The 26,690-nt window shown below is 46.0% G+C and overlaps 1 protein-coding gene across 3 annotated transcripts in view; it reads left to right on the forward strand.

Annotated features, from left to right (window-relative positions):
- Kctd1 (potassium channel tetramerization domain containing 1) overlaps positions 1–26,690 on the forward strand; it is a 202,531-nt gene that overhangs the window by 99,394 nt on the left and 76,447 nt on the right. The window lies entirely within an intron of this gene.

Raw genomic sequence — 26,690 nt, forward strand, 5'->3', positions numbered from 1 at the left:
GTGCCTGGAGAAGCCTGCTCACCGGACTGTTAGGGTTATGTTCCTGTCTTGGATGCTTCTCCAGAAGGCAGACATGGATGGGAGCTCTCTTGTGGCCCCGTTTGTTGGCAGGAGTCACAGGAAGTTTTTACCTTCCTGACACCCCACCCCCACCCATCCACACATGCTATCAGCAGAAATAGGAGAAATAACGAGGCCCATCACTACCTCTGTGCTCTTTCTCCAAAGTGGAAATTCCAGTTCTGGACAAGCTGACCCTTTCAGAGGCTTAGGCATGCCTCAAGGCGGCCAGGAGGGCTGCAAGTGGCAGTATAAACATCCCTGGCTTCTAAACCCACAGAGCCTGCGGCAGTGTGCCCTGTGCTTCTCTCTCTGTGCAGTTCATTCTATCAGGAGTCACTTAAAAGAATTTTAAGGATGGAGAGTCGAATTGGAGTTTACTTTTTCTTTGAAAGCAAAACAAAAATGTTCACATTCTTCTAATAAATACCCCTCAAGTGCCCTGGGTTAAAAATCACACCTGATTGGGAGTGTTAACACCGAGAACGTATATTAAATATGTATGAATGCTCTACGGTAATGAAATGGTCAGTTCTGGATTTGGTGTCATGTGGCTGTGTGACTGAAGGGTCCATAACAGTTTTTTGTTTGTTTGTTTTTCTTCTTCTTTCCCGGCTTTTGTTTTTAGCGCACCCTTCCACCCCATCACTGTGTTTCATTTACCCTAGGGAGCCAAACCAGCCTAGAAAACTTTTTACTGAGACTTCTTTTATTCTCAAGTCACTGTCAGGCAACTCCCAAGTTAAATGGATATGGGTATATTTTACTTATATGATTACCAACCATGGCTGTCCAGCAAGGCTCTTTTAGTTACAACTACAGAAAAGGGGTTCTATTTGCGCTTTTTGGGGGGTTCCTAAAGATCAAGCCCAGGCCCCTGTGCATAATAGGCAGGTGCTATATTGAGCTCCACCCCCAGCCCTGTCTGCATGTGTTTAGTCGTCAACTTTCCAGGTAGAATACAGTGGAAAGCGTTTCTGCTTTTAAGAAACCAGCAGGTTTAACAACTGGCTTCTGCAGAACTCACTCGAAGGGCCCTGGGCATTCTCATCTCATCACGAAACACATTTGCTTTATGTAGAAAGATTCACTAAACTTTACCTTTGGCATATATTAAATCCCTATCTTTGCAGATTAATGATGGTCAAGGTTAGTGGTCAATGGCAACATGGAAGGATCCATTCTTCTCAGTCACGTCAACTCTTGGAGATGCTCAGACTTTGAACTCCAACTGCGTTCTTAATACCACCCCACATGGCACTGAACCATGGATATGCCCTGGTTTTCCCGACATACACACCTGTCATAAAGTTTGATTTAAACATCAGGCACAATAAGAGATAGACAGTAGTATCTTTTGATAAAAGTAGAACCAGTACAATATCCTAAAGAAAACTTAACTAATACTTATCTTAAAACTTATCTAAAACTTCTTTATTTCTGGAATTTCCCATTTAATATCTTTAGACCATAAGTGACCGCGGGAAGGAGAACTATGGGTAAAGGATGACCAATCTCCTTGCAAGGATGCTAACAAATGTCTTCATCTATGGGGAAGGTAGAAAAATGAATACACCCAAGATGAGTAGGAGGATGGAGTCTGTGAGTTTCGCTGGAGCTGTCTGCTTTGGGAGGGTGATGGTAACTCTGACACGGCTCTGACTCTCCTTAGTGGTGTTAGCAGTCAAACCACTTTATGTCCGCTCCCTCTGCACGGTGTCGTGATGATCATGTTTTTGGTAGTAATTGCTCTCTTCGTTCCACTTCATTATTTATTTCAGTGTCTGGGAACTGAACCCAGGGCTTTGCCTATGTTGGAGATCTCCATTTAAAAATGTAACACCGTCGAGTGTCACACACTGTAATCCCATCACTGGGAGGTTGAGGCAGGGGGTCTCATATGTGAGGCTAGTCTGGGCTCTAGAGTGCAATCTTACCTCAAAAATAAAATTTTAAAAATATTAATTGGAAAAAAGGTTTAATATTATATCCCAAATCTTTATAACTATTATCTTTGCAGCATTTCCCTATTTAAGTAGATGGTAGAGATTTGCATTCGTTTTTAGTTGTGCTATGATCGAATCAGGACTCGCCAGTGTGATCATCAGGCCCTAACACTGAGCTGTACCTGGAGTTTTATACTTCATCACTCAAAAGAAGAAGTATTAATAATCTTATGTTCTACTCGCCATAGTTTTTTGTTGATGTTTTAGTAGATGGTTTGTGTGTCTAGTGCTAAATAAAAATGGGAATGTTAGTTCACTTTAAAACATACTTTGGGCTGAAGATGTAGCTCAACATTAGAGCTTTTACTTTGCTGTTGTTCTTTCGTTTTTGGGTTTTTGAGACAGGGTTTCTCTGTGTAACAGCCCTAGCTGTCCTGGAACTAGCTCTGGAGATCAGGCTGCCATTGAACTCACAGAGGTCTGCCTGCCTCTGCCTCTGGAGTGCTGGGATTATACTTTGCATGCACAGAGCCCCACATATCTCTCTCTCTCTCGCTTTCTCTCTCTCTCTCTCTCTCTCTCTCTCTCTCTCTCTCTTTCTCTCTCTCTGTCACTCTCTCTGTGTCTCTTTGTCTCTCACTTTCTCTCTCTGTATCTCTCTCACTCTCTTTGTATCTCACCCTGCCTCTGTCTCTCTCTCTTTGTCTCTGTCTGTCTGTCTGTCTGTCTGTCTGTCTGTCTCTCTCCTTTCTAATGTGTGTATGTGTGTCCCTCTCCCCCTCAACATTCAGAGTACTTCCAACTTGTGACCAAGGTGTCTGGTTACACTTGTTTGGCTCTAGTCCAGATTAATTCTGGAAATACTTTTAAAGAAATGCAGTAAGTAGAAGTCCAGTAGCATAAAGGTTCAGGTGGGGTGAGTACCCTCTTTCTGTGTGACCTGCCTCGTCGTGTTCTTGAGTTGGTCCTTACAATGCACAAGCTAGACAGAGGAGCAGCCACCTAGCTGACACACACATAGCCCTCCAATTCACCTCTGGAAGAAGCCAGAGGCTAACATCACTGTTGCATTTGGGGGTGCAGTGCTGTTGAGAGAAGGCTGTGCCGTGTAGCCCAAACTGGCCTAGAATTGCCAGTGGTGGAGCCTTGCTCCTAAGTGCTAGAATTCCAGGTGTGCCCTACAACACCTGGCTCCTGGAGTTGGCTCTCATTCTGTGCTGCCGTGTGCCGCGCTTGTGTTTGATGGACAGAAGTGTGCATTTGATGTACTGAAACCGACTCCCAGGTTGTATTATGGGTTGGAAGACTAGGCAGGTGAGAGTTTGTGCAGGCAGGAAGGACAGTGATGGAAACAAGGTTTCTCACACTGACCACTTGGCAGCACTAGGCTTAATTGCCTCATTAAAATTTGTGTTTTCCTGGTGTGTTTTTTTTTTTTAAAGTATGGTTTGTGGCTACCTTCCTTTTTCAACAGTAGGATGCTTGCTCTTTTAGGGAAATTTCAAACTGGCAGAGGAACTACCTGTGCTGTGCAGAAGTACAGAGCTGTTTTGTCATTCAGTAAGTAGTTTCTGAGTGTTGACTATTTCAGCTTTATGCTAGGAGTTTATAAACTGATCAGTTTTCTACTTGGCAGGCAGTCTCCTTGGCGAGATTTCAGTCTCATTTCGTATTAAAACCAGATCAAAAGGAAAAATGTTAGAAGGTGATGGAGGGTGTAAGGCCTCATGTAGCCCAGGCTAGCCTTCACTCCTACACCTCCTCTTTCTGTCTCGTAAGCACTAAGGATACAGGTAGCAGCATCATACCTGGCTGGTACTCTCAACTGTTGTTTGGAAGAAAGTAATCTAGTTTTATATCCTCCTTTGTGTACGCTTACAAACTAATATTTCTATCAAGTACTAGGGATATTATTAGTGTTATTTTGCTTTCATTGCTGTGGATGATGTAGCATCTCACTGTGTTACTTAGGCTGGTCTCCAGTTTCCTGTCTCGGGCATTTGAGCAGCTAAAACTACAGGGGCGCGCCACCAGAACTTCATTATTTGAAGCGTATAGAGATCTATACCAGGGACACAGCAGTTCGCTGCATTAGAGCAGATATATGAACTAGGAAAAGAAGGATGTGCTGAGAAACAGGAGCTTGCATGTCGTCTTTGAACTTCTCTGAGCCTCGTTGTCATCCACAAAACTCATGGTTAACCCTCCAACCCCTAAATCTCCTAACATTTTAAGTAAGATTTTGCTGGATTGCATTCACAGCAGTCCCGGGCCACAGGCTGGGTACTCCTAATGTAAAATTTAATGTTTTTATCACTTTGATTTGAAATAAAATACCCCTAAAGACACCCACTTGTTGTTATTAAGTAGATTTTGAACAGAGAGAAGCCTCGCATCCCTTTTGATTTTCTGAGACAAGCCTCATGGAGCCCACGCTGGCCCTGCACTCATTCTGAGGCCAAGAGTAAGCTTGATCCTCCTGAAGTGGGATCACAGGTATATAGCATGTCACCCAGCTGATGTGATTCTGGGAACTGAACCTACAGCTTCATGCATTCGAGGCAAGCCCCCTCCTCTAGTCTGAGAAACTCCTTTTGGAACTGCCAGTTGAACTGGAGGTCATTTGGGAGGTCACTGGAGGCAGCGTTTGCAGCCAAGGAAGCCCACTTTAGCTCCAAAGTCCTTGGGTTCAGGTTATCTTTTGGTGTTGTACCTGCTGTTTCCAAAGCTGACTGTTGTTGGAATTCCTCGTTAACCGCCTATACTACAGCTCCTAGATCTAGCATGTGACCAGGCTTTGGTTCCTATAAGCGGTGTGATCTCTCTCTCTGCTTAAAGTTCGCTGCATTAAACTGATTGGTGAAGAACTGGGTGAAAGCTTCTTTGGAGAATAATACATAAGGAATGGTGTGATTGAATTCATTGTTTCAGAAGGAATATGATTGATCTTAATAAACTAAAGTGAAAAAATAAAATGTAGTTTTGGGTCTTTGAAGTGGCCCATTGTGTGTGTGTATGTTTGTGTATGTGTGTATGTGATATGTGTGTTTGTGTGTGTGTGGTGTGTGTGTTGTTTGTGCATGTGTGTTCTGTGAATGTGTGTGTGTGTATGTGTGTGTGTTGTGTGTGTGCATGTGTGTTCTGTGAATGTGTGTGTGTGTGTGTGTGTGTGATTGTGTGTGTTAGGCCAGAGGTTGACTTTGTCTTCCTTGCTTGCTCTCTACCTTAATTTTTGAAATCAGGTCTCTCATGGAACCTGGAGCTCATGGGTTTGCCTAGCTGGCCGACCAGTCACATGTAGTGTTGTCTTGCGGCTGTCTCCTCCTCTCCACTGCTGATGCTGTACCTGTCCTGGGCCTGGCTTTTCTGAGGGGTCTGACCATTATGCTCATGACAAACACTTCACAGAGCCATTCCCACAGCTGAAGTGCCGTTTTATGTAGCACTTTTATGTTTTATGATGCTTAATTCAATTCAGTGTCCTACTCTGTGTTACAAAGGGGAATGAAGTCCAGACCATGTGGTCGCAAATACACTAGAAATGGGTAGACTCTTCAAGCCTGGCTTCTGGAAATGTCTCTTGGACTTTCTTGCTTAGGTAGCTTCCTCTTGGCCTGCTCTTTCCCACCCTCCAGAGAGGACAGACTGAATGGTGTGGAATGGATTCTGTGTGGTCTGTGAGGAATGAGCAGCGATGCCCTGGAAGATTCCTTCGTACAGCAAAGGCCATGATGGTGGGATCTGCTCGTGTCCATGATTGTAACTGGGTGGGAAAGCTTGATGTAGTGGGCTTCAGAAGGCCAGACCTTATCGGGCGAGGCAGCTTTAAACACTTTCCATAGTTCTCCCAGTCCCTCTGACCCACATTTTCTTGTCAGGCTACCTTTCCACACCTTTCCGGCCAGAGGGAGAGCTATCTGTATTTAAGAGTGAACTTAGTGGCATTTTTTTCCCCTTACATCATAGCTTAAATTTTGTTCGAGTCTTAGATAATGGCTTTTTTTTTTGTAATTATAAAAGTAGAAATAGCAGATGGCAGCGTTGAGCAATCCTTGAACTGCTTGTAGGTGCTCCTGTTAGCACAGGGCTTTCCACATTGTCAGTCCCAGGGGAATACTCTTGTTCTAGAGACCCTCTACATTCTGAGCTGTGTGATTGGAGTGGTTGTTTTAATCCTCTGAGGCACAGGACAGTGAGGATGGTGTCAGTCTCTCATGGTGAACCCCTTAGAGACACCCCAATACCTGAGAGACTTCCTGTGACCTTGAAGGGGGAAAGGGAAGACTGGCTAGAAGAGCTGTTTTATTCTGACTCCCCCAGCCCTTCCAGCCTCCACCCTCAGTTCCCAGCCCATCTCCCCTGAAATACTGAGCAGCCCCATACTGGTAGACCCCTCCCCCATGAGGACAAACCTTGTCTGGGAGCACCAGGCCTCATTCACACCTGGAACTGCAGCTTTCCGCTGCCTGGCAGTGACCTCTGAAAGGCTTGTTGTGATTGGGTCTGAGAGGAGGGGGGGCAAGAATGTGCCACAGGAAGGAGCTGACAGATTTAAGATGGCATATGGGGGCAGGGCCCCGGAGAGAAGAGCGGCTGACCCAGGATGTCACTTCCTTTACGAGGTGTTCAGTTACCACATTAAGATGTCAAGACAGTTTGGGAAGCTTGTAATTGTCAATCTTCGGTTTTACTTCATGTCTGTAGTCAAAGTTAATGTAGCTAGTTCAGTATTTCCCTAGTTGGTTCTTTCTGGACACATGGAGAGGGAGCCACTGTTGACAGCTCAGCTCCATTTGGAGCCTTTCGGCAAAGCTAGGAGGCTACATTAAAACATGTTTAATATGTTTATAGACTTAGCATTAAATATAATAAATATTTAAAATCTTGTAGTCTCTATAGATTTGTCTACCTTATTCTTTTATAAAAATTTTCATAATCTTTATGCACATGCACACAGATAAATTTGATTGTGTGTGTGTGTTTATGATAGGGTTTCACTATGTATAATCCCAAGCTGGCCTGGAACTGTCTGCTATGTGGCCCAGAGTAGACTCGAACTTGTGGCTATCCTCCTGCCTCAGCTTCCTGAGTGCTGCATTCGGGTTACAGGTGTGCATCACCACACCCAGCTTGCATGTGGTACTTTAAAAGAACAATCCTTCATTGTGTTATGGTCTGGGAAGTAATTACTTTGAGCATGCTTCCTGAGCATGGTTAATTCCGATTCCCTTGCTTGCTCCTGTTTCTAACACTGTGTGTTTTCCACCTTCCCAATGTCATGGGTCACAGAGTAGACTAGCCAGCCAGATCATGGCAGGAAGGAAAACAGAAGTGCTCGGTTCTTGTTTCATTGGGCTATAGGCTGCAGGGACAAACAGGGCTCAATTCATGATGGTGTCCTGGTTTAAGAGCTCCCAGCCTCTCACTGAGCAGTCAGTGAAGGGGTAGGGTACGATCATAGCCCCAAGGCCATATCCCCAGGGACTTACCAGCACAGCACTACCTCCTGAAGTTCCAGCACCTCCGAAAACCATGCTAAGCATCTGAAGCCTCCAGCTGATGAGTTTAGGAGGGAGGCAGGCATTCCCTACCCAAACCATACAGTGTGGAAAGTCACCGTACTGACCTGGTCCTCACCTTTATCTCAACAGGAGCTCTAAATGGTTTCTGTTCACTGGGGATTTTGCTGGGTACTGAGCTGGTCGCTTGCCCGGGGCTCACGGAGCTATAACCCTGCTTTATAGTTTACTGCGGGACAAAGCTAGTAGGTGTTGACTGACTTGATGACCATCAGGTAACCTAGCTGGGATTTGAACTCAGAGATTTAAATACGCAGTATATTGGTGCCAAATTTCTTATCAACTTATAAAAGAAAAGACGATGGTATATCAAATCACATCTCAGGCTTGGGGGTTTCCCTTGACAACCTGTTTTTACACAACACTAAAATATATGTATATACAAATGTAGGGAATGCAAATATCTTTTCCTATGATTGGCAGACACACGTGGGCTTTGCTGGATCTGGGGACTGGAACAAACCCTTGAGAGATCGAATGACAGAACAGTTAGGACCAGTCCCCACAGATAGACCCTAGACCTGCTGGCAGCTCTGCCTTCCACTCCCTGGGGGCCATCTCCTCCTTAGCAAATGGGATGTCCATTGGGATTAAATTAATTACCATTGGGAACGTTCTCAGTTAGGTTAGGGATGTGGCTCCATTGGTAGAAGGCTGGCTTAGCACATATAAATCCCTGGGTTCAGTTCCTAGCACAGAATAAACCGGGTGTGATGGCACATGCTTTACAAACCCAGCACTCAAGAGATGGAGGCAAGAAGATCAGGGTTCAAAGTTACCCTCAGCTACATAGTGAGTTCAAGGCCAGTCTGGGCTTGATCCTTTCTCAAAAACAAAACAAAACAGCAAAGGAAAGAAGAAAAGAAAGAAAAGAGAAGATTGAAGATTGCTTCTCAAGACATTCTAGAAATAGTTACTATCATTTTGTAAGCACCAAGTATTGCTTGTGGGGAAAATGTGATTTTTGAGTCAAGCCCCATGCCAGTCTTTGCTGTTCCGGGGCTGAATAGCGACCTCACATTTTCTTCTCTATGAACTGGACAGGGATCACGGGAGACCATGGGCCTCCTGATAGACGGTGAAATTTTGTTGCAGCCTATGACCCTCTGGTGCTCTCTGACCTCTCCCCATTTATATCACAGAAGCCATCTTTAGCTGGCTTGATTCCCTCTAAAATTTGACTAGGCGCCTACGAGGAGTTCACTCTCCCATCCTGGGCTTGCTCTGTCCAGGTGCCTAAGAGGAGTTCACTCTGCCCCCCTGGGCTTGCTCTGCAGACCTCTCCTGTTTCTCTTTGTAGGAACGTGGGGATTTTCAAGGCTGAAGGGAGTCGGGGACCACAGATGGATAGAATCGCTGCCCACACTCGAGTGATTCGCAAAATGGCTTAGACAAAATCTTTTATACGATTGGGGGGTTAGAGGTTCATCATACTGGATGCCTTTAATTTTCTTTTTAACATTTATCTCTGTGTGTGTGAATATGTGTTAAATATGTGTGTGCATGCGTGCGAGCGTGCGTGTGTGTGTGTGTGTGTGTGTAGGTCAGAAGGAAGCTTGCAGGAGTCTGTTCTTTCCTTCTACCCTGTGGGTTCTGAGGCCTAAGCTCTAGTTTTTGGGCTTGGCTACAAGCGCCTTTATCCACTGAGCCCTCTCAGCAGCCCCACACTGGTGTTCTTAAGATGTGAAAATTGTTATAGCCATCACTTTTAAAGGTCGACTAATTTCTTACTCCAGAGTAGAGTTTCTACGGATCTAGACCTCATCTTCTACCTTTGGCATTTCTCAAATGCATAAATGGACTACAGTTTTCTAACTGGAAGTCAGAATTGACGCCTCCTTCTGCACTGTCTACACTATAGATGAGAAGAAGCACATTTGATGTTGCAGTGTCCCGGCAGTGTGCGAATAGACTCCAGCGCCAGGGTGACTGGACTCTTAATGGAACACCACCAACCAATGCGTGACCTCTTGTGCCTTCGTTTAGTGTGACCAAGTGTGCTTATAAAATAGAGCTGATTGATGTGACAGTGAAGGGATTTATTGCTTTCAGTTTGCCCTTCAAAAGTCCATGAAAAAACAAAGTCCATGAAACTCGGCCAGTATAGTCCTTGTAGGAAAAGTTTGTGGGCTTTTAGATTTTAGGCTTCATTAGTAAGATAGCTCATCTAGAATATTATAGCTTCTAGTTTTTAACATCCTTTCAGATAAGACTTATCTTAATAGGTTTTAGATATTTTAGGCATTTTCTTTCATCTTGAACAAAAATCTTATTGTATTTTTTTTCCTTCTAGGAGAGAGATGGGAGGGCAGAGGGATAGAAGGAAGGAGGGGGAGAGGAGAAGGGAGAGAGAAAGGGGGACAGAATATTTATTTTTCAGTGGCTTGAGATAGCAATTCAAAAACACGTTGCTGTGGAAACAGACCAAAATAAAAGTAGCAGGAACTTTAGGAACTGATTATGGTCGTGCCATTTTCCCCGCCCACACCCCAGTGTCTGTCACGTGTTGAAAAGTAATAGCAAGCCATCCCCAGAACTGGTGACTTCTTTCTCGGAGACTTTTTCAGACTGGTAATAACTAAGTTTCACGAATTTTTCTTAGGTCTCTATTGTTTTAATGTTTTTTTGCATTTGTTTGTGTATATGTATACACATGTGCCAATGTGCACGTTATCACACATATGTAGAGGTCAAAGGAGAACCTGTGGGAGTCGGTTCTCTTCTACCATGTGGGCTCTGGTGGTTAAACTCAGCCCTCAGGCTTGGCAGCGAGGCCTTTACCCCTGAGCTGTCTCACTGCGCATTTTAGGAAAGGAAACGTGAGGTGAGGAGAGTCACGGATCCCATTCTGGCAGCTCCCACTGGTTTGGGTGACATTCTTTGAAGTGAGAGCTGTGATGAGACATAAGTGATGGAGACTCGTACGCAGCAAAGCTCTGAGAGATTGAAGGATTGTTTCAAGACAGGGTCCCGAGTAATCCAAGCTAGCCTGGAATTTGCTCGTCGTGAAGGCTGGCCCTGAACTTCCGACCCTCTCTACCCCATCACCTAAATGCTAGGATTGCAGTCAAGGCCTCTGCACCCAGTTTTATTTAGTACTAGAGATGGACCTGAGGACTTAACACATGCTAGACGAGCACCCTGCCAACTGAACTACACCCTTGGTGCCGTGATTGGTTCACAGATGTGTTTGTTGAAATTCGCCGTCTTAGTTGGAGTTTCCATTGCTGTGACAGCACGAACATCGTGACCAAAGAGCTAGGTGGGGAGGAAAGGGCTTGGCCTGCACTTCCATATCACCCTTCACCACTGGTGGAAGTCAGGACAGGAACAGAGCAGGAACCTGGAGGCGGGGCTGACGTAGAGGCCATGGAGGGACGCTGCTTACTGACTTGTTTCCCATGGCCTGTTTAGCCTGCTATTCTTCTAGAACCCACAACCACCAGCCAGGGATGGCCCCATTCACAGTAGGCTGGGCCCACCTCCATCAATCACTAATAAGAAAATGCCTTACAGCAGGATCTTGTAGAGATATTTCCTCGATTAAGGTTCTCTCCTTTCAGGTAACGCTAGTTTGTGTGTCATAAGAACAGTGGATATAAGACCAGGCAGCAGGCTTACTATGCACAAGGGTTGGAGGAACCTGGAGAAGAAGAATTTAGATGGCTTAAGAGAAGACACTGGGGGCCACAGTTAGCACTTTTTTATGTGCCCAGTAGGCTGTTTGGAAAGGAAGGTCACCTCATTTCATGACTGATCACAGTCAGAGCAAACTGTTGGTTTGTCTCCAAGAAACATGACTGAAGGTGGCCAGACAGAACTGAGAAGTTTAGCTGTAAGTTTATACAGTATGTGGAAACTCAGGAAAAAATAATTTGTAAGAAAATATCAAGGCTTTTCTTTGCAATAACACTTCAGCTTAGCACAGGCTGGGTGTCCTTTATCCAGTAAGTTTAGGACATGAAGTATTTCCGGTTTCAGATTTTCATTTTGGGATTTTTAAAGTATGTTTATATACATAATAGGATATCTTGGGGTAGGACTCAAACGTATATGTGAAATTTACGTTCGTTCCGTATTTTCCTTATGCATACAGCCTGGAGCCGATTCTATAGTACTATCTTCATGCATTTCTTTGCGCTGCGATCCAGCACGTTAAGATGAGGAATTTCCCACTCTGGTGGCAGGTCAGCACTCAGAACAATTTGGATATTTGATACAGGATGCTTAACCAGTATGCACACTCGAGCTGAAAGGCCCCAGCAAACTGGCACATTCCCAGGATCTCAGTCACCCTAAGTCTGAACCATGTTGCTTGGTGTGTATTGTGTGACTGAAATAAAAATGATATCCTCTTTGGAGGAATTAGTCATGTGTGTTCTGGGGAGTAGTAAGTCTTGACAGTGTGATGAGCCTGCGCTATTCTGTAAGAGAGGAAATGCCCACTGAGGGGGATCCACTTCCCTCATGACCCCAGACCGGTCCCATTCAACAGGTGGAAAGACCCAGTTTTCTGAGAGTTCAACTTCTCAACTTCACTCACCTTCCAGAATGCAAGGGGAAAGTTGTAGTTCCTAGTTGAGATCTAGGCCTCTTATACGGTGGCACTTGTGAGAAGCTTAATAACTAACATTGTAAACATGGTAAAGTGGAACGAGCTAGGCCTGGGGCAGGCCTGTGATCCTGAGGCAGGAGGGTCACAAAGCTCAAGGCTAGCCTGGGCAAAGGAGTTAGGTGCTGTCTCAAAATTAAAAGTTGAAACAGGAAAGTAAAGGCTGCCTATAGCTCAGTGGTAGGATGCATGCCTAGCATGTTTCAGAAATGATTTCATTCTCCAGTGACAAAAAAAAATGGCGGGCGGGCGGGAGGGAGGGAGGGACGGAGGGAGGGAAAGAAGGAAGGAGTGTGCAGGCAGGAAAGGATGGGCATCAGCCTGTGCTCGGCATGGCTCTGGTTTGGAGACTGTAGAAAATAAGCATCATGAATTCGAGTGAAGTGGTCCCAGTCCCACTTCAGCTGCCAGTGACCGGAAGCTATCGTCTTAGATTGATTGGGGGTTTTTGTTTTTATACAAAGATGAACATGCACACACCCAACCCCACCTTTTCTGCACTGGTGGGGTGCTCATGGTGGGGTGCTCGCAGACACTCATGGTGACCAGGCCAGTTCTCTGTTGGGCAAACTGAGGGCTCACTCCCCAAAACCTTTCCTCTCTTCCACTTCACTCAAGGCATTTAATTAAAAGAAAAAAAAAACCCACACAGTTCTGATGCAGAGTTGTGACTGGTAAAAGAGCTAATAAAAATGACCATAAAGTGCCCGACAAATAGAAAATGTTTAATAACACCACAGCGCTTTGCGGGCAAGGATTTGGCTCCTGGCATGGGATGGCAGGCCCTCCCCACCAAGCCAGCTCTTGCTGGCTCTTGGCAGGCAGCACTTGCCCAGCAGGAACTCGCTGCTGAAAGGACTCAGCCCTCTGGGAGTCACCTGACTTGTTTCTGCTGCAAGAACATCTCTGGGAAGTGACAACCACAGACATGTAGACCTTTCATTGGCGACAACAGTACACAAGGAATAAAGGCCACTTTGGTGACCCGGGAGCCCAAAAGAAAACAAGGGAAAGACAGAGTAAAAAGACAAGGCGAGGAAGGCGAGGGGGCCGCCCCTGCAGCCTTGCAGGAAGAAGCTACACCTGCCTGCGATTCCTTATTGATTCAGGTAGAATGGCCAAGGGACGGGACAAATTCAAGTCGTGTAAATGACTAACCTGGGTGCCTATTGGGTAAGGCACTTCTCATCCGTTGAAGCAGACCCTGGAAAGGTAGCAGCCTCCCCATGTATTCGAAGCCCCCCGTGAACGCCACAGACTCCTGCCGTGCTGTTTCTTCCTACACATTTGTGCATGTTTAATGCCTTCCATGGAATGAAGTACACGCCGGGCACTCTGGCCATCCCGTTTCTATATGAGATGCAGCAGCAACAGTCATGTTCATTCTTTTTCCTTCTGCACAGTTCCCCAGAAGCCTCTTGATGTCGGCTCAGCAGCCTCAGTGGATTTCTTTCCCATTATTAAATAAAGCAGTTCCACTTTTAAATCCTGAAAATAGAGACAGCACACCCCAAAATGAACCAATCCCAAAGTCGATACAGCCGAAAAGCTTTGCCTTTCAAAGGACATATTTACAACTTCTCTTTGGCTTACCAGAATTCCCAGCAGCGGGCTCTTGTGCTCCCGGGTGGCTATTCAGTGAATGACATGAGCACAGGACTTACTGCTTGGGTTCCATGGGTTGATCCTATGACTATGAAGGTCTAATTGTTAGGCATTAGAAGTCAAGGTGCTAGGGGAGGGGATGGCCCACACCTAAGGAGAGAGCAGTGGGGTGATTGATACAAGGTCTCAGCATGTTCAGTACTTGGAACAGTGTGTAATTTGGAAGTTACAAATTGTTTACTTCTAGAATTTTCCATTGAATATTCTCAGACCACAGTTGACCATGGTAACCGAAATCTTTGAAAACCGCCTCCCAGGTGTTCAGGGGTGTTCTAAGTCCGTAATGAAACTGGTACCGTGGGACTGTGGTAGAGTGTTTGTCCAGTGAGCTTGATTCTCAGAGTTTGATTCCCAGTACTAAAAAATAAAAATCTTGCAGTAAGTATTTAATAGATTAAAGCTTGAAAATTCTGCTGTTTGGTGGGTGGCAAGTTGGGGATCATTTATTCCCGATTTTCAGTATTCTCCTAAGAGTAAGACAAAGGACCCCAGAAATAGCTGGATATTTGTAAGCCAGCCACCACAACCATCGCGTCCCAGCTCAAGCAAGTCACCAAAATGGAGAAGTCGCAGAGCTTTTGTTCCCCTGTTACGTCACGATAGGCTGACTTAGTTACAGAAAAATGCTTAAAAGACGAATATTGCAGATTTCACCAGCTAGGATTTAAAATGATTTCCTGGTACTGGCAGTGTGTCTTTGGTGCTTGGTGGCATGACCCATCTTTGCTAGAGAAAAGAGACACCCTGGGGTCTTTTCCTAGTTATTAGCAAAGGGTTTATAGCATCATTTTCCCATCAGACTGTTTGATACCAGCGAAGCACAGTCTGGATTTGTTTCAGTAAATTAATAAAAACACGTAACTATCTATGTTTTTAAGCTTTCATCATTAATTTTTTTGTGAATTTTTTACAATAATAGTTTTAATAATATTCTCATGACCATTTGGCTGGAAAGGATCCCACCCTAGTGTCTGGTGCATCTCATAGAATGGTAGCATTCTGTGTGAAAAACTGCTCGACCAAGAGGCAGGATGTCATTTTCTCCACACTCCCTTTCCTACCTAATCAAAAGGACTTGCTAAGTAGACATAAACCAAGTGAATTCATATCCAGGCCTTGATTGTGTTTCTAGTAACTTTTTTGGAATTTATGCCAGCATTGTCTCTACCATGAAGTGTAATTCCAATTAGGTTCTTAGGCGTCTGTGAATTGCTGGTTTAAAGATGTAGACCTCCTCCCTGAGCAGCCTGTCCTCATGGCTGGCAATACAGTAGCTGATTATATATATATGAATATGAATGTGTGTATACACATATATGTGTGTGTATATATACACATGGTTCCATATATATATACACACACACACATATATATGTTTCCATAGAGACTCAGTATATCCGCTGTATAATGCTCACAAAAAGCTTGTAGGCTAAGAAATGCTAAATAATATGCTCCAGCAGTAGTTAGTGAATGCTAAACTTAGGACTAGGTTTCTCGTGTGTTCATTCATTTAACAATTGTTCATTGGGTCCCTACTGTGTACCCATCAAGGAAGACCCAATGATGGAAAAAGGCTCATTTTCCAAGGACTCAATATCCCGGTGGGAAAGGCAGACCTTGGAACTGACAAGACTGGTCATTAAAATAGACGAAAGCCACCAAACCTGCCTTATGATGTCCAGTCTCCCCTGTCACTTGGGTCCCATGCCACAGAAGCAGGCTTTCACACTGACCAGTCTTGTTGACGTTGTTACAGGAAGGTTTCATGTGGCAGTGGGCAGGTGAAGCTGTGACTGGCTTTATCTGTTCTTCCAGATAAAGGTGGTCGCTGTTGCATGAGATTTATAAAATGTAGCATTTCCTAAGTTAAAAAAAAATGGTCCATGTGCAGAGGGCAGAGGACAAGCTCGGGGTCATTCTTCACCTTCCACCTCATTTGAGACAGTCTCGTGTTCAGTGCCCTGTAAACAAGACTAGTCTATGGACTTGGGAAGCACTCCCGTCCCCACCCTTTCCCTTTGGGAGCTCTGGAATTACAGATGTAAGCTACTACATCAGGCTTCTTTCTGTGGAATTTGGAGATATGAGCTCAGCAAGTTCTTCACCCTCTGAGCAATCTCTGCAGCCTGCATTTCCTAATTCATGCTGGTTTAAATCAGGGTGGTGAACTCTGGAACACGTGTTAGCCAAGCTCCGGAGAACTCAGCAGTCTTTTTGGGGTCAGGAGAGGGAGACATTCAAGATGAAAAGAGGAGTCTGAAAGGTCAAGAACTGGTCCCAGCCGTGGAGTCGGTGTTCTCCCTGACGACAAGGCCTCTCTCCTATGTAAGGTTCTGCGTGACCTCAGGGATTTCATGCCACTGTGCTTCATGCAGGCCTCTCGTGACATCCCATCATGCCACCCAGAATGAGTCACTCTGGGTGTGGGAAGCGGGGGCATCTTTGTGCTTTCAGGTGCTTCTTCTGCAAATGCTGCTTCTTTCTCTCTGACTCTCATGAGGGAGAGCTGAGGGGAACCTGCACGATCAGCAGCCAACAGCATAGGTCTACACGCCTACCAAATGCCGACTCATAGCTGAGTCATGGGGTTAGCTTCTGAGAGAGATTGGCTGGTAGGGATGCAGCTAAGCTCCATCCTGCCCTGCCAAGCCATCAGATGGCCACCAACCAGGTAGGAGCGGACCAGGCCCATAAGGATCAAGAAATGATATCTGGCCAGGCAATACACGTAGAATCTGTCTCTTACCTGAGAACCTATGATTCTGTTTTGGCAAAATATATGCAAGTAAAATGCTTGTAAATTAGGTCAGAACAAATACGTGGAGAGAAATTATTTTTTAAAGCTCCAATTTGACAGCTCATGTACTAAAGCTCCAACTTGTGTGTCCCTGGTATAAATTTTAATATTAGGTCAGGTTCTTTAACGTCAAACATATTTGTGTGTACTCTATAAAGTCATATCTATTGCTATTTCTATTTGCCATTTATATGTTAAGAGAGATAGAAAAGGGGGGTCTTGAAGTTTTTTTTTCTCTTTAGGGGCCCAACACCCAGTTCCCAAATAAATAAACAGAGACTTATTCTTACTTATGAATGAATGTCTAGCCTTAGCTTGGATTGTTTCTAGCCAACTTTTCTTACTTAAATTATCCTGTTTCCCTTTATGTTTTGCCTCTCGTCTTTTTACCTCTCTTTATATCTTTTGTTCCCTCTTACTCCATGACTGGCTGGGTGGCTGGGTGGCTAGCCCCTGCCGTCTTCCTCTCCTTCTTTTCTCTCTCCTCCCTCTTCCCTTCTGTTTGTTCTCTCTTCCTGGCAGCCCTGCCTATTCTCTTTCCTGCCTCGCTACAAGCCGTTCAGCTCTTTATTAGACCAATCAGGTCTTTTAGACAGACACAGTCACACAGCTTCACAGAGCTAAACAAATGCAACATAAAAGAATGCAACACATTTTTGCATCATTAAACAAATTCTACAGCATAAATAACACATCTTAAACTAATATTTCACAACAGGGTCTTTTTTATAATATACTTTACATGCATTGAACTTAATGTATTTGAGCCAATGGTTGGCTCAAATAATTAGAAATTTTCTAATTATGTTTAATGTGATGTATGCAGAATAGTCCTTAAAAGAATAGTGGTCTGTAATGGTGGTATAAGCCAATCATCCCAGCTGCTTAGGAGGCTGAGAAAGGAACATAATAACTTTAAGGCCCCCTTGGGCTGCAGATTCAACTTAAGACCACCTGGGCAATTTAGTGAAACCCTACCTCAAAATAAAAAGTAAAATGAGGGCTGGGGATACAACTATGGTAAAGTACTTGCTAGCATGCATGAGGCTCTGGGTTTAATCCCAAGCATAACAAGAAGGTTGAATATTTTAAAGCGTTGGCATTAACATTTTCATAAAATCCAGTCATTTATTCTTTATTAAAGTCCATTCCTTGGGTAGGTACATTGCTCCATTGTTTATTACTCTCCTTCCCATGCCTAGTACATCCTGAGAGCTCAGACACATTTACAGAAAAAGCATATTTTGTAGTATCATTTAACGTTAATTCTCTGCCCCCACCTCCCCCAGCTGAAAACTCAAAGGTTTCCCCTAAATATTATATCCTCATCTGAAAATATGAAAACTTGTTTCTTGGTTTTACAGATTAGAAGTGAAAGCTTTCCCAGTAGCACACACAGGAAGTATGCTGTTCCTTACGCACATGCTGCCTACACCTGGGAGCCCGGCACAGCACTGTCCTCCTTGGGCCGGGGTGAACACAGAGCCTGAAATTTGTCCCGTTCAATATTGCGCATGTTCCCGTTTCAATTGTTCTACTCTCAGTTCTTAGTGCACAGCAGAAAGCACATACAGCCCAGGTAAAGGCTTTCCTGGTGAGAGGGCGTCTGCGTGGCAGGATGAATCTATGGCAGAGATTTGCCGAGTAACCAAGACTTCCAGTCTCATGGGCGTTCTTTTCTGTATCTCTCTAGACATGGCGCTTTTTCCTTCCTGTTCTATTCCCATTTCTCCTGCATCATCTACTTAACTCCTAGCCACAGAAATACAACCAAGAAGAACTGTCACAGAAATCATCATTTTGTTTCACCCAGTCACCTAATGTGTAGGATTTTCTCTAAGGATAGGCACGCAGCAGTACTGGGAATTTTGGAGGGAGCTTCTACAACTTTAGGTGGGACAGTGTTATGATTTGGGTTTGGGAAATACAGCAGCAAGAATTCTATACATGGTGCTTTAGAATACCAAGAGTTAAATATCCCCCGTGCACTGGTACTGATCCAGGTGACTGCCTGCCCCCTAACAGAACTCGGTCTCTAAGTAAGCGCTTTTCTAGAGAAGGGGCAGGAAGGGTCAGGGTCCTTGTCTGGGTTGCTCTCAAGGTCTAGATAAACAACGTGCTATGTTTTGCAATGTCAGTGATGATGAGATGAGTCCTGCTTGGCTTCTATGAGCTTTGATCATGATCCCACCTTTTTGATTTTTCAAAAAGGAATTAAAATCAGTATTCTGAAGATGATTTAATATTTGAAAATTGGTGCTTTGTTCTAGTGTAGGTGCAACCTCAAGGAGTTACCTTTTCTCCCCTGTATGTGTGTATGAGTGTGCACACACACACGCGTGTGCAAACACACATGTGTGTGCATGTATGTGTGTACAGGTGATTGTATACTTATGAAGGCCTGAGGACAACATTGGTATCATCAGGAGCACCTGGAGCTCACTAATTAGGCCAGACTGGCTAGCAACCCCCGGTTACCCTCCATGGCCACCTCCTGAATGTTGGTATTACCAGTCTCTGTGTGTAGCCACTCCCATGTATTTTTATTTTTATATGGATTCTGGGAATCAAATTTAGGTCCTCAGACTTGTAAGGCAAGTGCTTTATTGACTGAACCATCCCGCCATCCAGACCCTTCTTTTTTCATATAAAGAATGACATCTGAGCCATGGGAATGGTGACATTTGTAACCACTGCACTAGGGAGGTGGAGGCAGAGGATCAGTTCAAAGTCATCCTCAGCCCTAGAGTGACTTTGAGGCCAGTTGGGGGTGCATGGAACTGTGTCACAACTTTCCTCCTGCATATATAATGAATAATGTTTGGTATTATATAATACTTAATGGCATTTAAATATATTTATCATTTATTTTATTGTTCATATATTCACTTAATTTTCTTTATGATATACTCTGTTTTCAGTTCTGAATGCGCAGAGGGAGAAAAGGCAGGAAAAAGGATTTTGAACCAAGAGATATGGTAGACAAAAGGAAGTACACGAGCAAAGGGCTCTGGTCTTGGAGCGCAGAGTCTGTTGGGGAGGTGGTGAGAGGGAAAACCAAGGGGGCTGGAGAAGGGTCCCATCCTTATGTCAAGTCCACGATGGAGATTTCAGGTCTTGGGCAGCACCGAAGGCAGGGGCAAAGGAGAGCAACTTCTTGCTCCTCCTCTGGTGTTTGTTGTTCTGTGTTTTCTTATTTCTGTCTCATTGACATACAAACTGGGTTGCAGAGAGGTCGGGTCAAAGGGCCTGGGGTTAGGATAGTAGTGAGGGTGAGAAATTGGTAGAACTTTCAGCTGATTTTGAGGGTTGAGGGAATGCAGAGTCACAGGTTTCTGGCACAAGGCAGACAGACCAGGAGTCATTTCTAGGAACGGAGATATGTCTGGAATACCCATGTGGGCACATTGCTGAGTGGATGGCATCCAAGTGTGAGGGTCTGGGCTAGATGGCCAGATCTGGAGCTCCTCAGGGCGATGACTGAAGCCATTTGCATGGATTGTCCTGCTTGATAAGAAATGGCAGGAGCGAAAGACATAGCGCAGCAACTGGACCTTCCGGAGCCTGGGCCAGAAGGGGAGAGGAACGCGACACAAAGCTGCAGTAAGGCAGTTTCAGAAGCAAAGCAAGGGGCCCATTTGCTTAGTGCAGCCGGAAGTTCTAGCAAGATGAGGCGTACAGTGTGTGTTTGGATTCCCTTAGGGAGGCCTGTGGTCATCTTGGCAAGGGAGGTTTGAGGAGGGATAGATGTACTGAAATATGGGCTGCTGCAGGGGAGCCGTAGTGCAGTCCAGGGAGGTAACGAATTTGGGAGGGTGGTGTGGGATGGCCCTCTGTGTGCTGTGAATATGTTTTATTGCTATTGGTTAATAAAGAAGCTGCTTTGGCCTATGGCAGGGCAAAATATACCAAGGCGGGAAATCCAAGCAGAGATAGAGGAGGAAGAAAGGCAGAGTCAGGGAGACGCCATGTAACTGCAGAAGGAAAAAAATCCCAGAACCTTACCAGTAAGCCATAACCTCATGGCAATACACCGATTAATAGAAATGGGTTAATTGAAGATATAATAGCTAGTTGGGAATGCGCCTGAGTCATTGGCCAAACAGTGTTGTAGTTAATATAGTTTTTGTGTGATTATTTGGGTCTGGGTGGCTGGGAAACCCAAAAGCAGCCTCTGTTTACGGGAGGGTTCTGTACCTTTAAGAAGGGAGACTGAAAAACTGACATAATCTGAATGAGAAATCTGGAGTCAGGACACAGCAGGACTCTGAGGGTGGATCACCTGACTGGCTATGGGTTGTCTTATTAACGCTTTACTGTACTTTTCAAAAGATACAGGCAAATAACTTTGTATCAATAAATCAAGATTCTAATCAATTTTTGGAGGTTCTGTGATGGCTCCACAGGACCAAGAAAAAAAAAAGATACAGGCAGAAAAGATTAGCCCAGGCTAGACCAGTGCCGCACAGTCTTTCTGCTAGGCCAGAGGAGACCCTGCCCAGCGGGACTAGTGTTCCAGAGGTAGTTGGAGGCAGCAGAGGAAGACTAGAATTTTGTCACTAAAGGATCCTGGCTCCCTGTTTGTTCAAGAAAGTTCCCAATCAACTTGAGTTCAACTGGAATTTGAAGTAATTCAGAGTCAAAGCTAAGGCTCCAGTTCTCCATTGCAAACACAGCCGTGACTGCCCGTGCCTGTCACCCTACTCCTTAGAAGCTGAGGCAGAGCGAGGGCTGAGAGTTCAAGGCCAGCCTGGACTAACAGCAAAACCCCGTTGCCGACCCACACATGTAAAGGAACACATAAATACATGTAAACTGTTGGAAAACATTGCTAAAATAGAGAAACCCATAGCAGCCTTCTGCACAGCACACCAGGCCTGGGGTTTCTTGGAATTAAAATTGTCTTTTGGTCACATTCCCTGATTTTAAGGAGGATACCTGTGTGCAGAAAAGGTCACTGTCTAGGTTTCAGGCTAAGCTGGGCATGTGGAACCCTGACGTATGAGAGGAAAAAGACCTCTAGTTGTTCCCCAACCTTTTTTTTCCCCTGGAAAAAACTGTACTTTTTCATTTGTTTGTTTGTTTATTATTTATTTTATTGGCTTTTTATGACAGGGTTTTTCTGTGTAGCCCTGGCTGTCCTGGAACTCACTGTGTAGACCAGGCTGGCCTCAAACTCACAGAGCTCTGCCTGCCGCTGCCTCCTGAGTGCTGGGGTTAAAGGTGTGCACCACACTGCTCAGATTATTTTCTTATGGAGCTCTTTTAAGAACAGCTTTGGGTTCACAGAAAACCGAATGGAGAATTAGCGCTCCCGTGGATTTGTCCCTGTGTAAGAAGAACCTCCCAGACTGGGCCTGGGGGCCCCTGTCCCAGTAGTTAAGATGCAGAAGCATGAAGCTTGAGGATTCAAGGCTAGGCTGGGCTGCATACAGAGTTTCCAGGCCAGTCTGAGCTACCTAGGGACATCCTGTCTCCAAAGAAAGGTAAAAAGTGAAAAGGGAAAGAACAAGAAAAGCCCATCAGTCCCCATGACTAGAGAGCTGCACACTGGTTTCAGCTGGGATACCAGCTGAGCTGGTATGGGATCTATACACATCAGTGTCCAGCGCTTCCGTGGGGGCTTCTCTTGTACACTCTGTAAGTCTGGATGAACATGTCCACCAAAGAGGGTCACACTGAAAGCGGCACTGGAGCCCTCTGGTCCCTCCGTGCACCCTCCTCCTCCCATGCATTCGTTCATCTGCGGTAGTCCTCTTCCATGTAAACATAACAATTTGTTTTCCCATCTCACCGTTCCGGAAGAGCCTGTGGTGCAACCTTATTAATAGGTTTGTTTTGGTTTGAGTACACAAAAGGAAAATTTAGTCACTGACCTGGAATTAATGACTTTAAAGCAGCAAATCCCTTAATTTGTGTAATTGTCCTTATCTAACGCCAGCTTTGTTCTCTTCTCTGTCATTATTCCCACTCCCTTTTTAAAGCTCTCTGTAGTTAATATTTCAGCAGGAACTTCTTTCTCCTTCTTTGGCCATGAAGGAAAAATCCTGCCCTAGGCCTGCCCCTCCCTAATGACTCTAGGCTGGGCACTACCCCTCCTTCCCACCCTCCACCCCTCCCCATCTCCCCTCTCTACGCCCCTCCCAACTCCCCATCTAGGAAGAGCCCTTGGGGTTTTGAAGATATCTACTACAACACAAGAGGCTGGAGGCAGCCACATTAAAGGATTAGCAGAGAGGCACTGTGTGGGAATAAAGGGGTTAAAGCACCCCCCCCACCGCCCCGTGTTCACAGCTGTCCTTGCTGGGTCCACTCTGCACACACACCCGTGATCACAGCTGTCCTTGCTGGGTCCACTCTGCACACACACCCGTGTTCACAGCTGTCCTTGCTGGTCCACTCTGCACACACACCTGTGATCACAGCTGTCCTTGCTGGGTCCACTCTGCACACACACCTGTGCTCACAGCTGTCCTTGCTGGGTCCACTCTGCACACAAACGCATGATCACAGCTGTCCTTGCTGGGTCCACTCTGCACACACACCCGTGATCACAACTGTCCTTGCTGGGTCCACTCTGCACACACACCCGTGATCACAGCTGTCCTTGCTGGGTCCACTCTGCACACACACCTGTGCTCACAGCTGTCCTTGCTGGGTCCACTCTGCACACACACCCGTGTGATCACAGCTGTCCTTGCTGGATCCACTCTGCACACACACCCGTGATCACAGCTGTCCTTGCTGGGTCCACTCTGCACACACACCCGTGATCACAGCTGTCCTTGCTGGGTCCACTCTGCACACACACCCGTGATCACAGCTGTCCTTGCTGGGTCCACTCTGCACACACACCCGTGATCACAGCTGTCCTTGCTGGGTCCACTCTGCATACACACCTGTGCTCACAGCTGTCCTTGCTGGGTCCACTCTGCACACACACCTGTGCTCACAGCTGTCCTTGCTGGGTCCACTCTGCACACACCCGTGTTCACAGCTGTCCTTGCTGGGTCCACTCTGCACACACACCTGTGATCACAGCTGTCCTTGCTGGGTCCACTCTGCACACACACCCGTGCTCACAGCTGTCCTTGCTGGGTCCACTCTGCACACACACCCGTGCTCACAGCTGTCCTTGCTAGTCCACTCTCCACACACCCGTGTTCACAGCTGTCCTTGCTGGGTCCACTCTGCACACACACCTGTGATCACAGTTGTCCTTGCTGGGTCCACTCTGCACACACACCTGTGCTCACAGCTGTCCTTGCTGGGTCCACTCTGCACACACACCTGTGCTCACAGCTGTCCTTGCTGGGTCCACTCTGCACACACACCCGTGCTCACAGCTGTCCTTGCTGGGTCCACTCTGCACACACACCCGTGATCACAGCTGTCCTTGCTGGGTCCACTCTGCACACACACCTGTGCTCACAGCTGTCCTTGCTGGGTCCACTCTGCACACACACCTGTGATCACAGCTGTCCTTGCTGGGTCCACTCTGCACACACACACACAAATGCACTGCTTTAGAGTCAGGGAAAGTGGGCATTGTATGATTGGGTTCTTGGGAAGTTCTTGGCAGAGGAAACTCAAAATGTGCAGGAACAGAACTAAGATGCCAGTTTGTCCCCTCTCTTAAGTGCTTCATCCATGAAGCCATGAGATGGAGCCTCTCCTGGATTCCCAGTGACCTTCTCCATGCCTTGAAGAGAACAGGGAAACCGGTTCGGGACTCCAGGAGCACCTCTGGTCTGACTTTTGCCTTTTCTCGTTTTACCACTTGCCTTTATAGAGAGTTCTCTTCTAGAGGTAACAATATCAGCAGTTTGGTGTGATATTTAGACTTTCTAGTGCCCATGAAAACTGTGCATAAGTATTTAGGAAAAACCAGACAGCCGTCCACACCTGTCCTCCCTGCTGCTCTCCTGTGGCGTCCTACCTGAGACCACCCACCTACATCACAACCTCAGAGGTGGAAAGGACACAGAAGTCCCGGGAAGTTCCTTGTGCCGGGTGATGTGGTCTCCTCCTCAGGTTGCTCCAGAGTCCCCAGGAATGAAAGCAGCACGTTTGTCAAGTCAAGGCTGGTTTCCAGCTGCTCCCTTTTCTCGCGTGTAACTGTCACAATTTCATGTGGATTGTGTTTTTACCTGGCCTCATGCCTTGGCATCATGGGATATGTAGTCCAGGGCAACGAGAGCCTGGAGCTGTGGTAACTCAGATCAATAATTGTTCTCTGCTCCTTATCGGACAGCCACTGTGGGCACAAGAAATGACAGCTGGCAGTCAAAGTGGCAAGGTCCCCACCCTCTTGGAGCTTAGACTCCAAGGAATTAGATGGAAAGAAGGGCGAGCTAGGCAACAATAAGGAAATATTACAAGGCAGAAAGTGTTCTACAGAAATGAATGCAGGGGACCATGACAGTGGCCAGCAGAGAAGGCTGTGCACATAGGCTTTTAGGTAAGGAGTCCCACAGTGGTATAGTGGTGCTCCGAGGATGGCCCCATCAGACCGAGGAAACGGCTCGTGGAAGCTAGCCTGAGCCCTTCTTCCCGAAGGCTAGGAAGGGTAGGAAAAAGAAAGGTCCACAGGAGAAGAAAGGTTCCCACAGCCAGGGTGAGTGAACTTAGTGCCCCTGTCAAAGGAGGTCTTTGAAGACTGGCAGCTAGCATTGGCTTGGTGTCTAGAAGACAAGGTGTTTTCTTGTTGTCATTGTTTTAGGGGGAAATGAGCTTTGGTATTCAACCTCTTTGTTGAGTCCCATCCCCCTCTTTTCAGTGCAGCTCCCCTGCACTAAATACAATGAGAACAAGTTGGGCCTTTTTGGTTTTGTTTTCAGAAGAAAAATGACCTTTGCAACTCTTAACAGCACAGGTAGTTTGTATCTTGAATTGTTCACAAATGAAAAGAGACTAAAGTTTAACACACAGACACGTTAAAATGTCAGAGTAGACCATGGCAAATGAGCTGCCTCTGGCTTCTGCCTGCCGGTCCCCGTTTTCTTCTCACGAGACAAGCACGGTTAGTTTCCCGCGGGGTCTTCACAGCTCATTCCCATCACACGTGGTTTCTGGAAGGTAGGTTTTACCAGAAGCTTGGATGGGAGGCCCCTGCTTACAGGTTCAGACCAAACAGAACTCTACAGAACACGCTAGAATGGTGTCTACGGTGAGGTTGGAGGTTGGTGTAAGCCAAAGCCGCAAACAAAGCATGTTATGGGATGAAACGGAAATAAATGTACTGTGAAATCGAGGTAATTCTGTCTACAGAGACAGGATGTTTGGAAATGAAACGAGACCTTGAATTTTCTCATCTTATACGCATGAGAGGAAACTTTTGGTGTCCTTTCTTCCTTTTCCGGCAGACTGGAAAGTGAGAAGGGCCAATAAACTCTGCCTCATGGGGCCCTTCACTCGGGCGTGAACACACCCAGAAGAGAAATAAAAGCCCAGGCAGGAGCTGCCCCCAGTGCCAGGAGGTAGGCAAGGCCGCTCGCTGTCCCAGGGTAAATCCTAATCTAGCTGCTCCAGGACACACCCCCTCAACCCTCCATGGGGTGCACTAGTGGGTGCCTGGGGATCTTTGCATTGGAAGGTGTCACCGGGTAGCAGCCACAGTGTCCCCCTTCCTGCCCTGTTTTCTCTAGGGCCACTGCTAAGGCGTCCCAAGCCCTGTTCGGGTGGAAGGGTTCCACAGAACTGTGGGTTCTAGGTTGTAGTTTGTCCCCTGTGAAAGCGGCGTTGTCACACTGAGCATGTTCAGACCCCAGAGCCCAGAGCCCAGGAGTGCTTTGTAATAGAACCCACGGGAGTTTGTTGCCTTGTGCCTTGATGGTGTCCCACACAACCGGTAACACTGCTGGCAGATTATCTTGCTTTACAAGACAGGGTATAGAAAGCTACCCACAAATTGATGGATTTTTTTTCCTCACAGAACCACGCACAGCTTTCCTTAAGTACAATTTTTTAGATTTTCATGTCTTTACGCACCAGCCCTGGAAGAATGTGTATTGAGGGTGCTATTGTTTTCA

This window comes from Microtus pennsylvanicus, chromosome 4 (genome assembly GCF_037038515.1).
Source record: "Microtus pennsylvanicus isolate mMicPen1 chromosome 4, mMicPen1.hap1, whole genome shotgun sequence".
NCBI lineage: Eukaryota > Metazoa > Chordata > Mammalia > Rodentia > Cricetidae > Microtus > Microtus pennsylvanicus.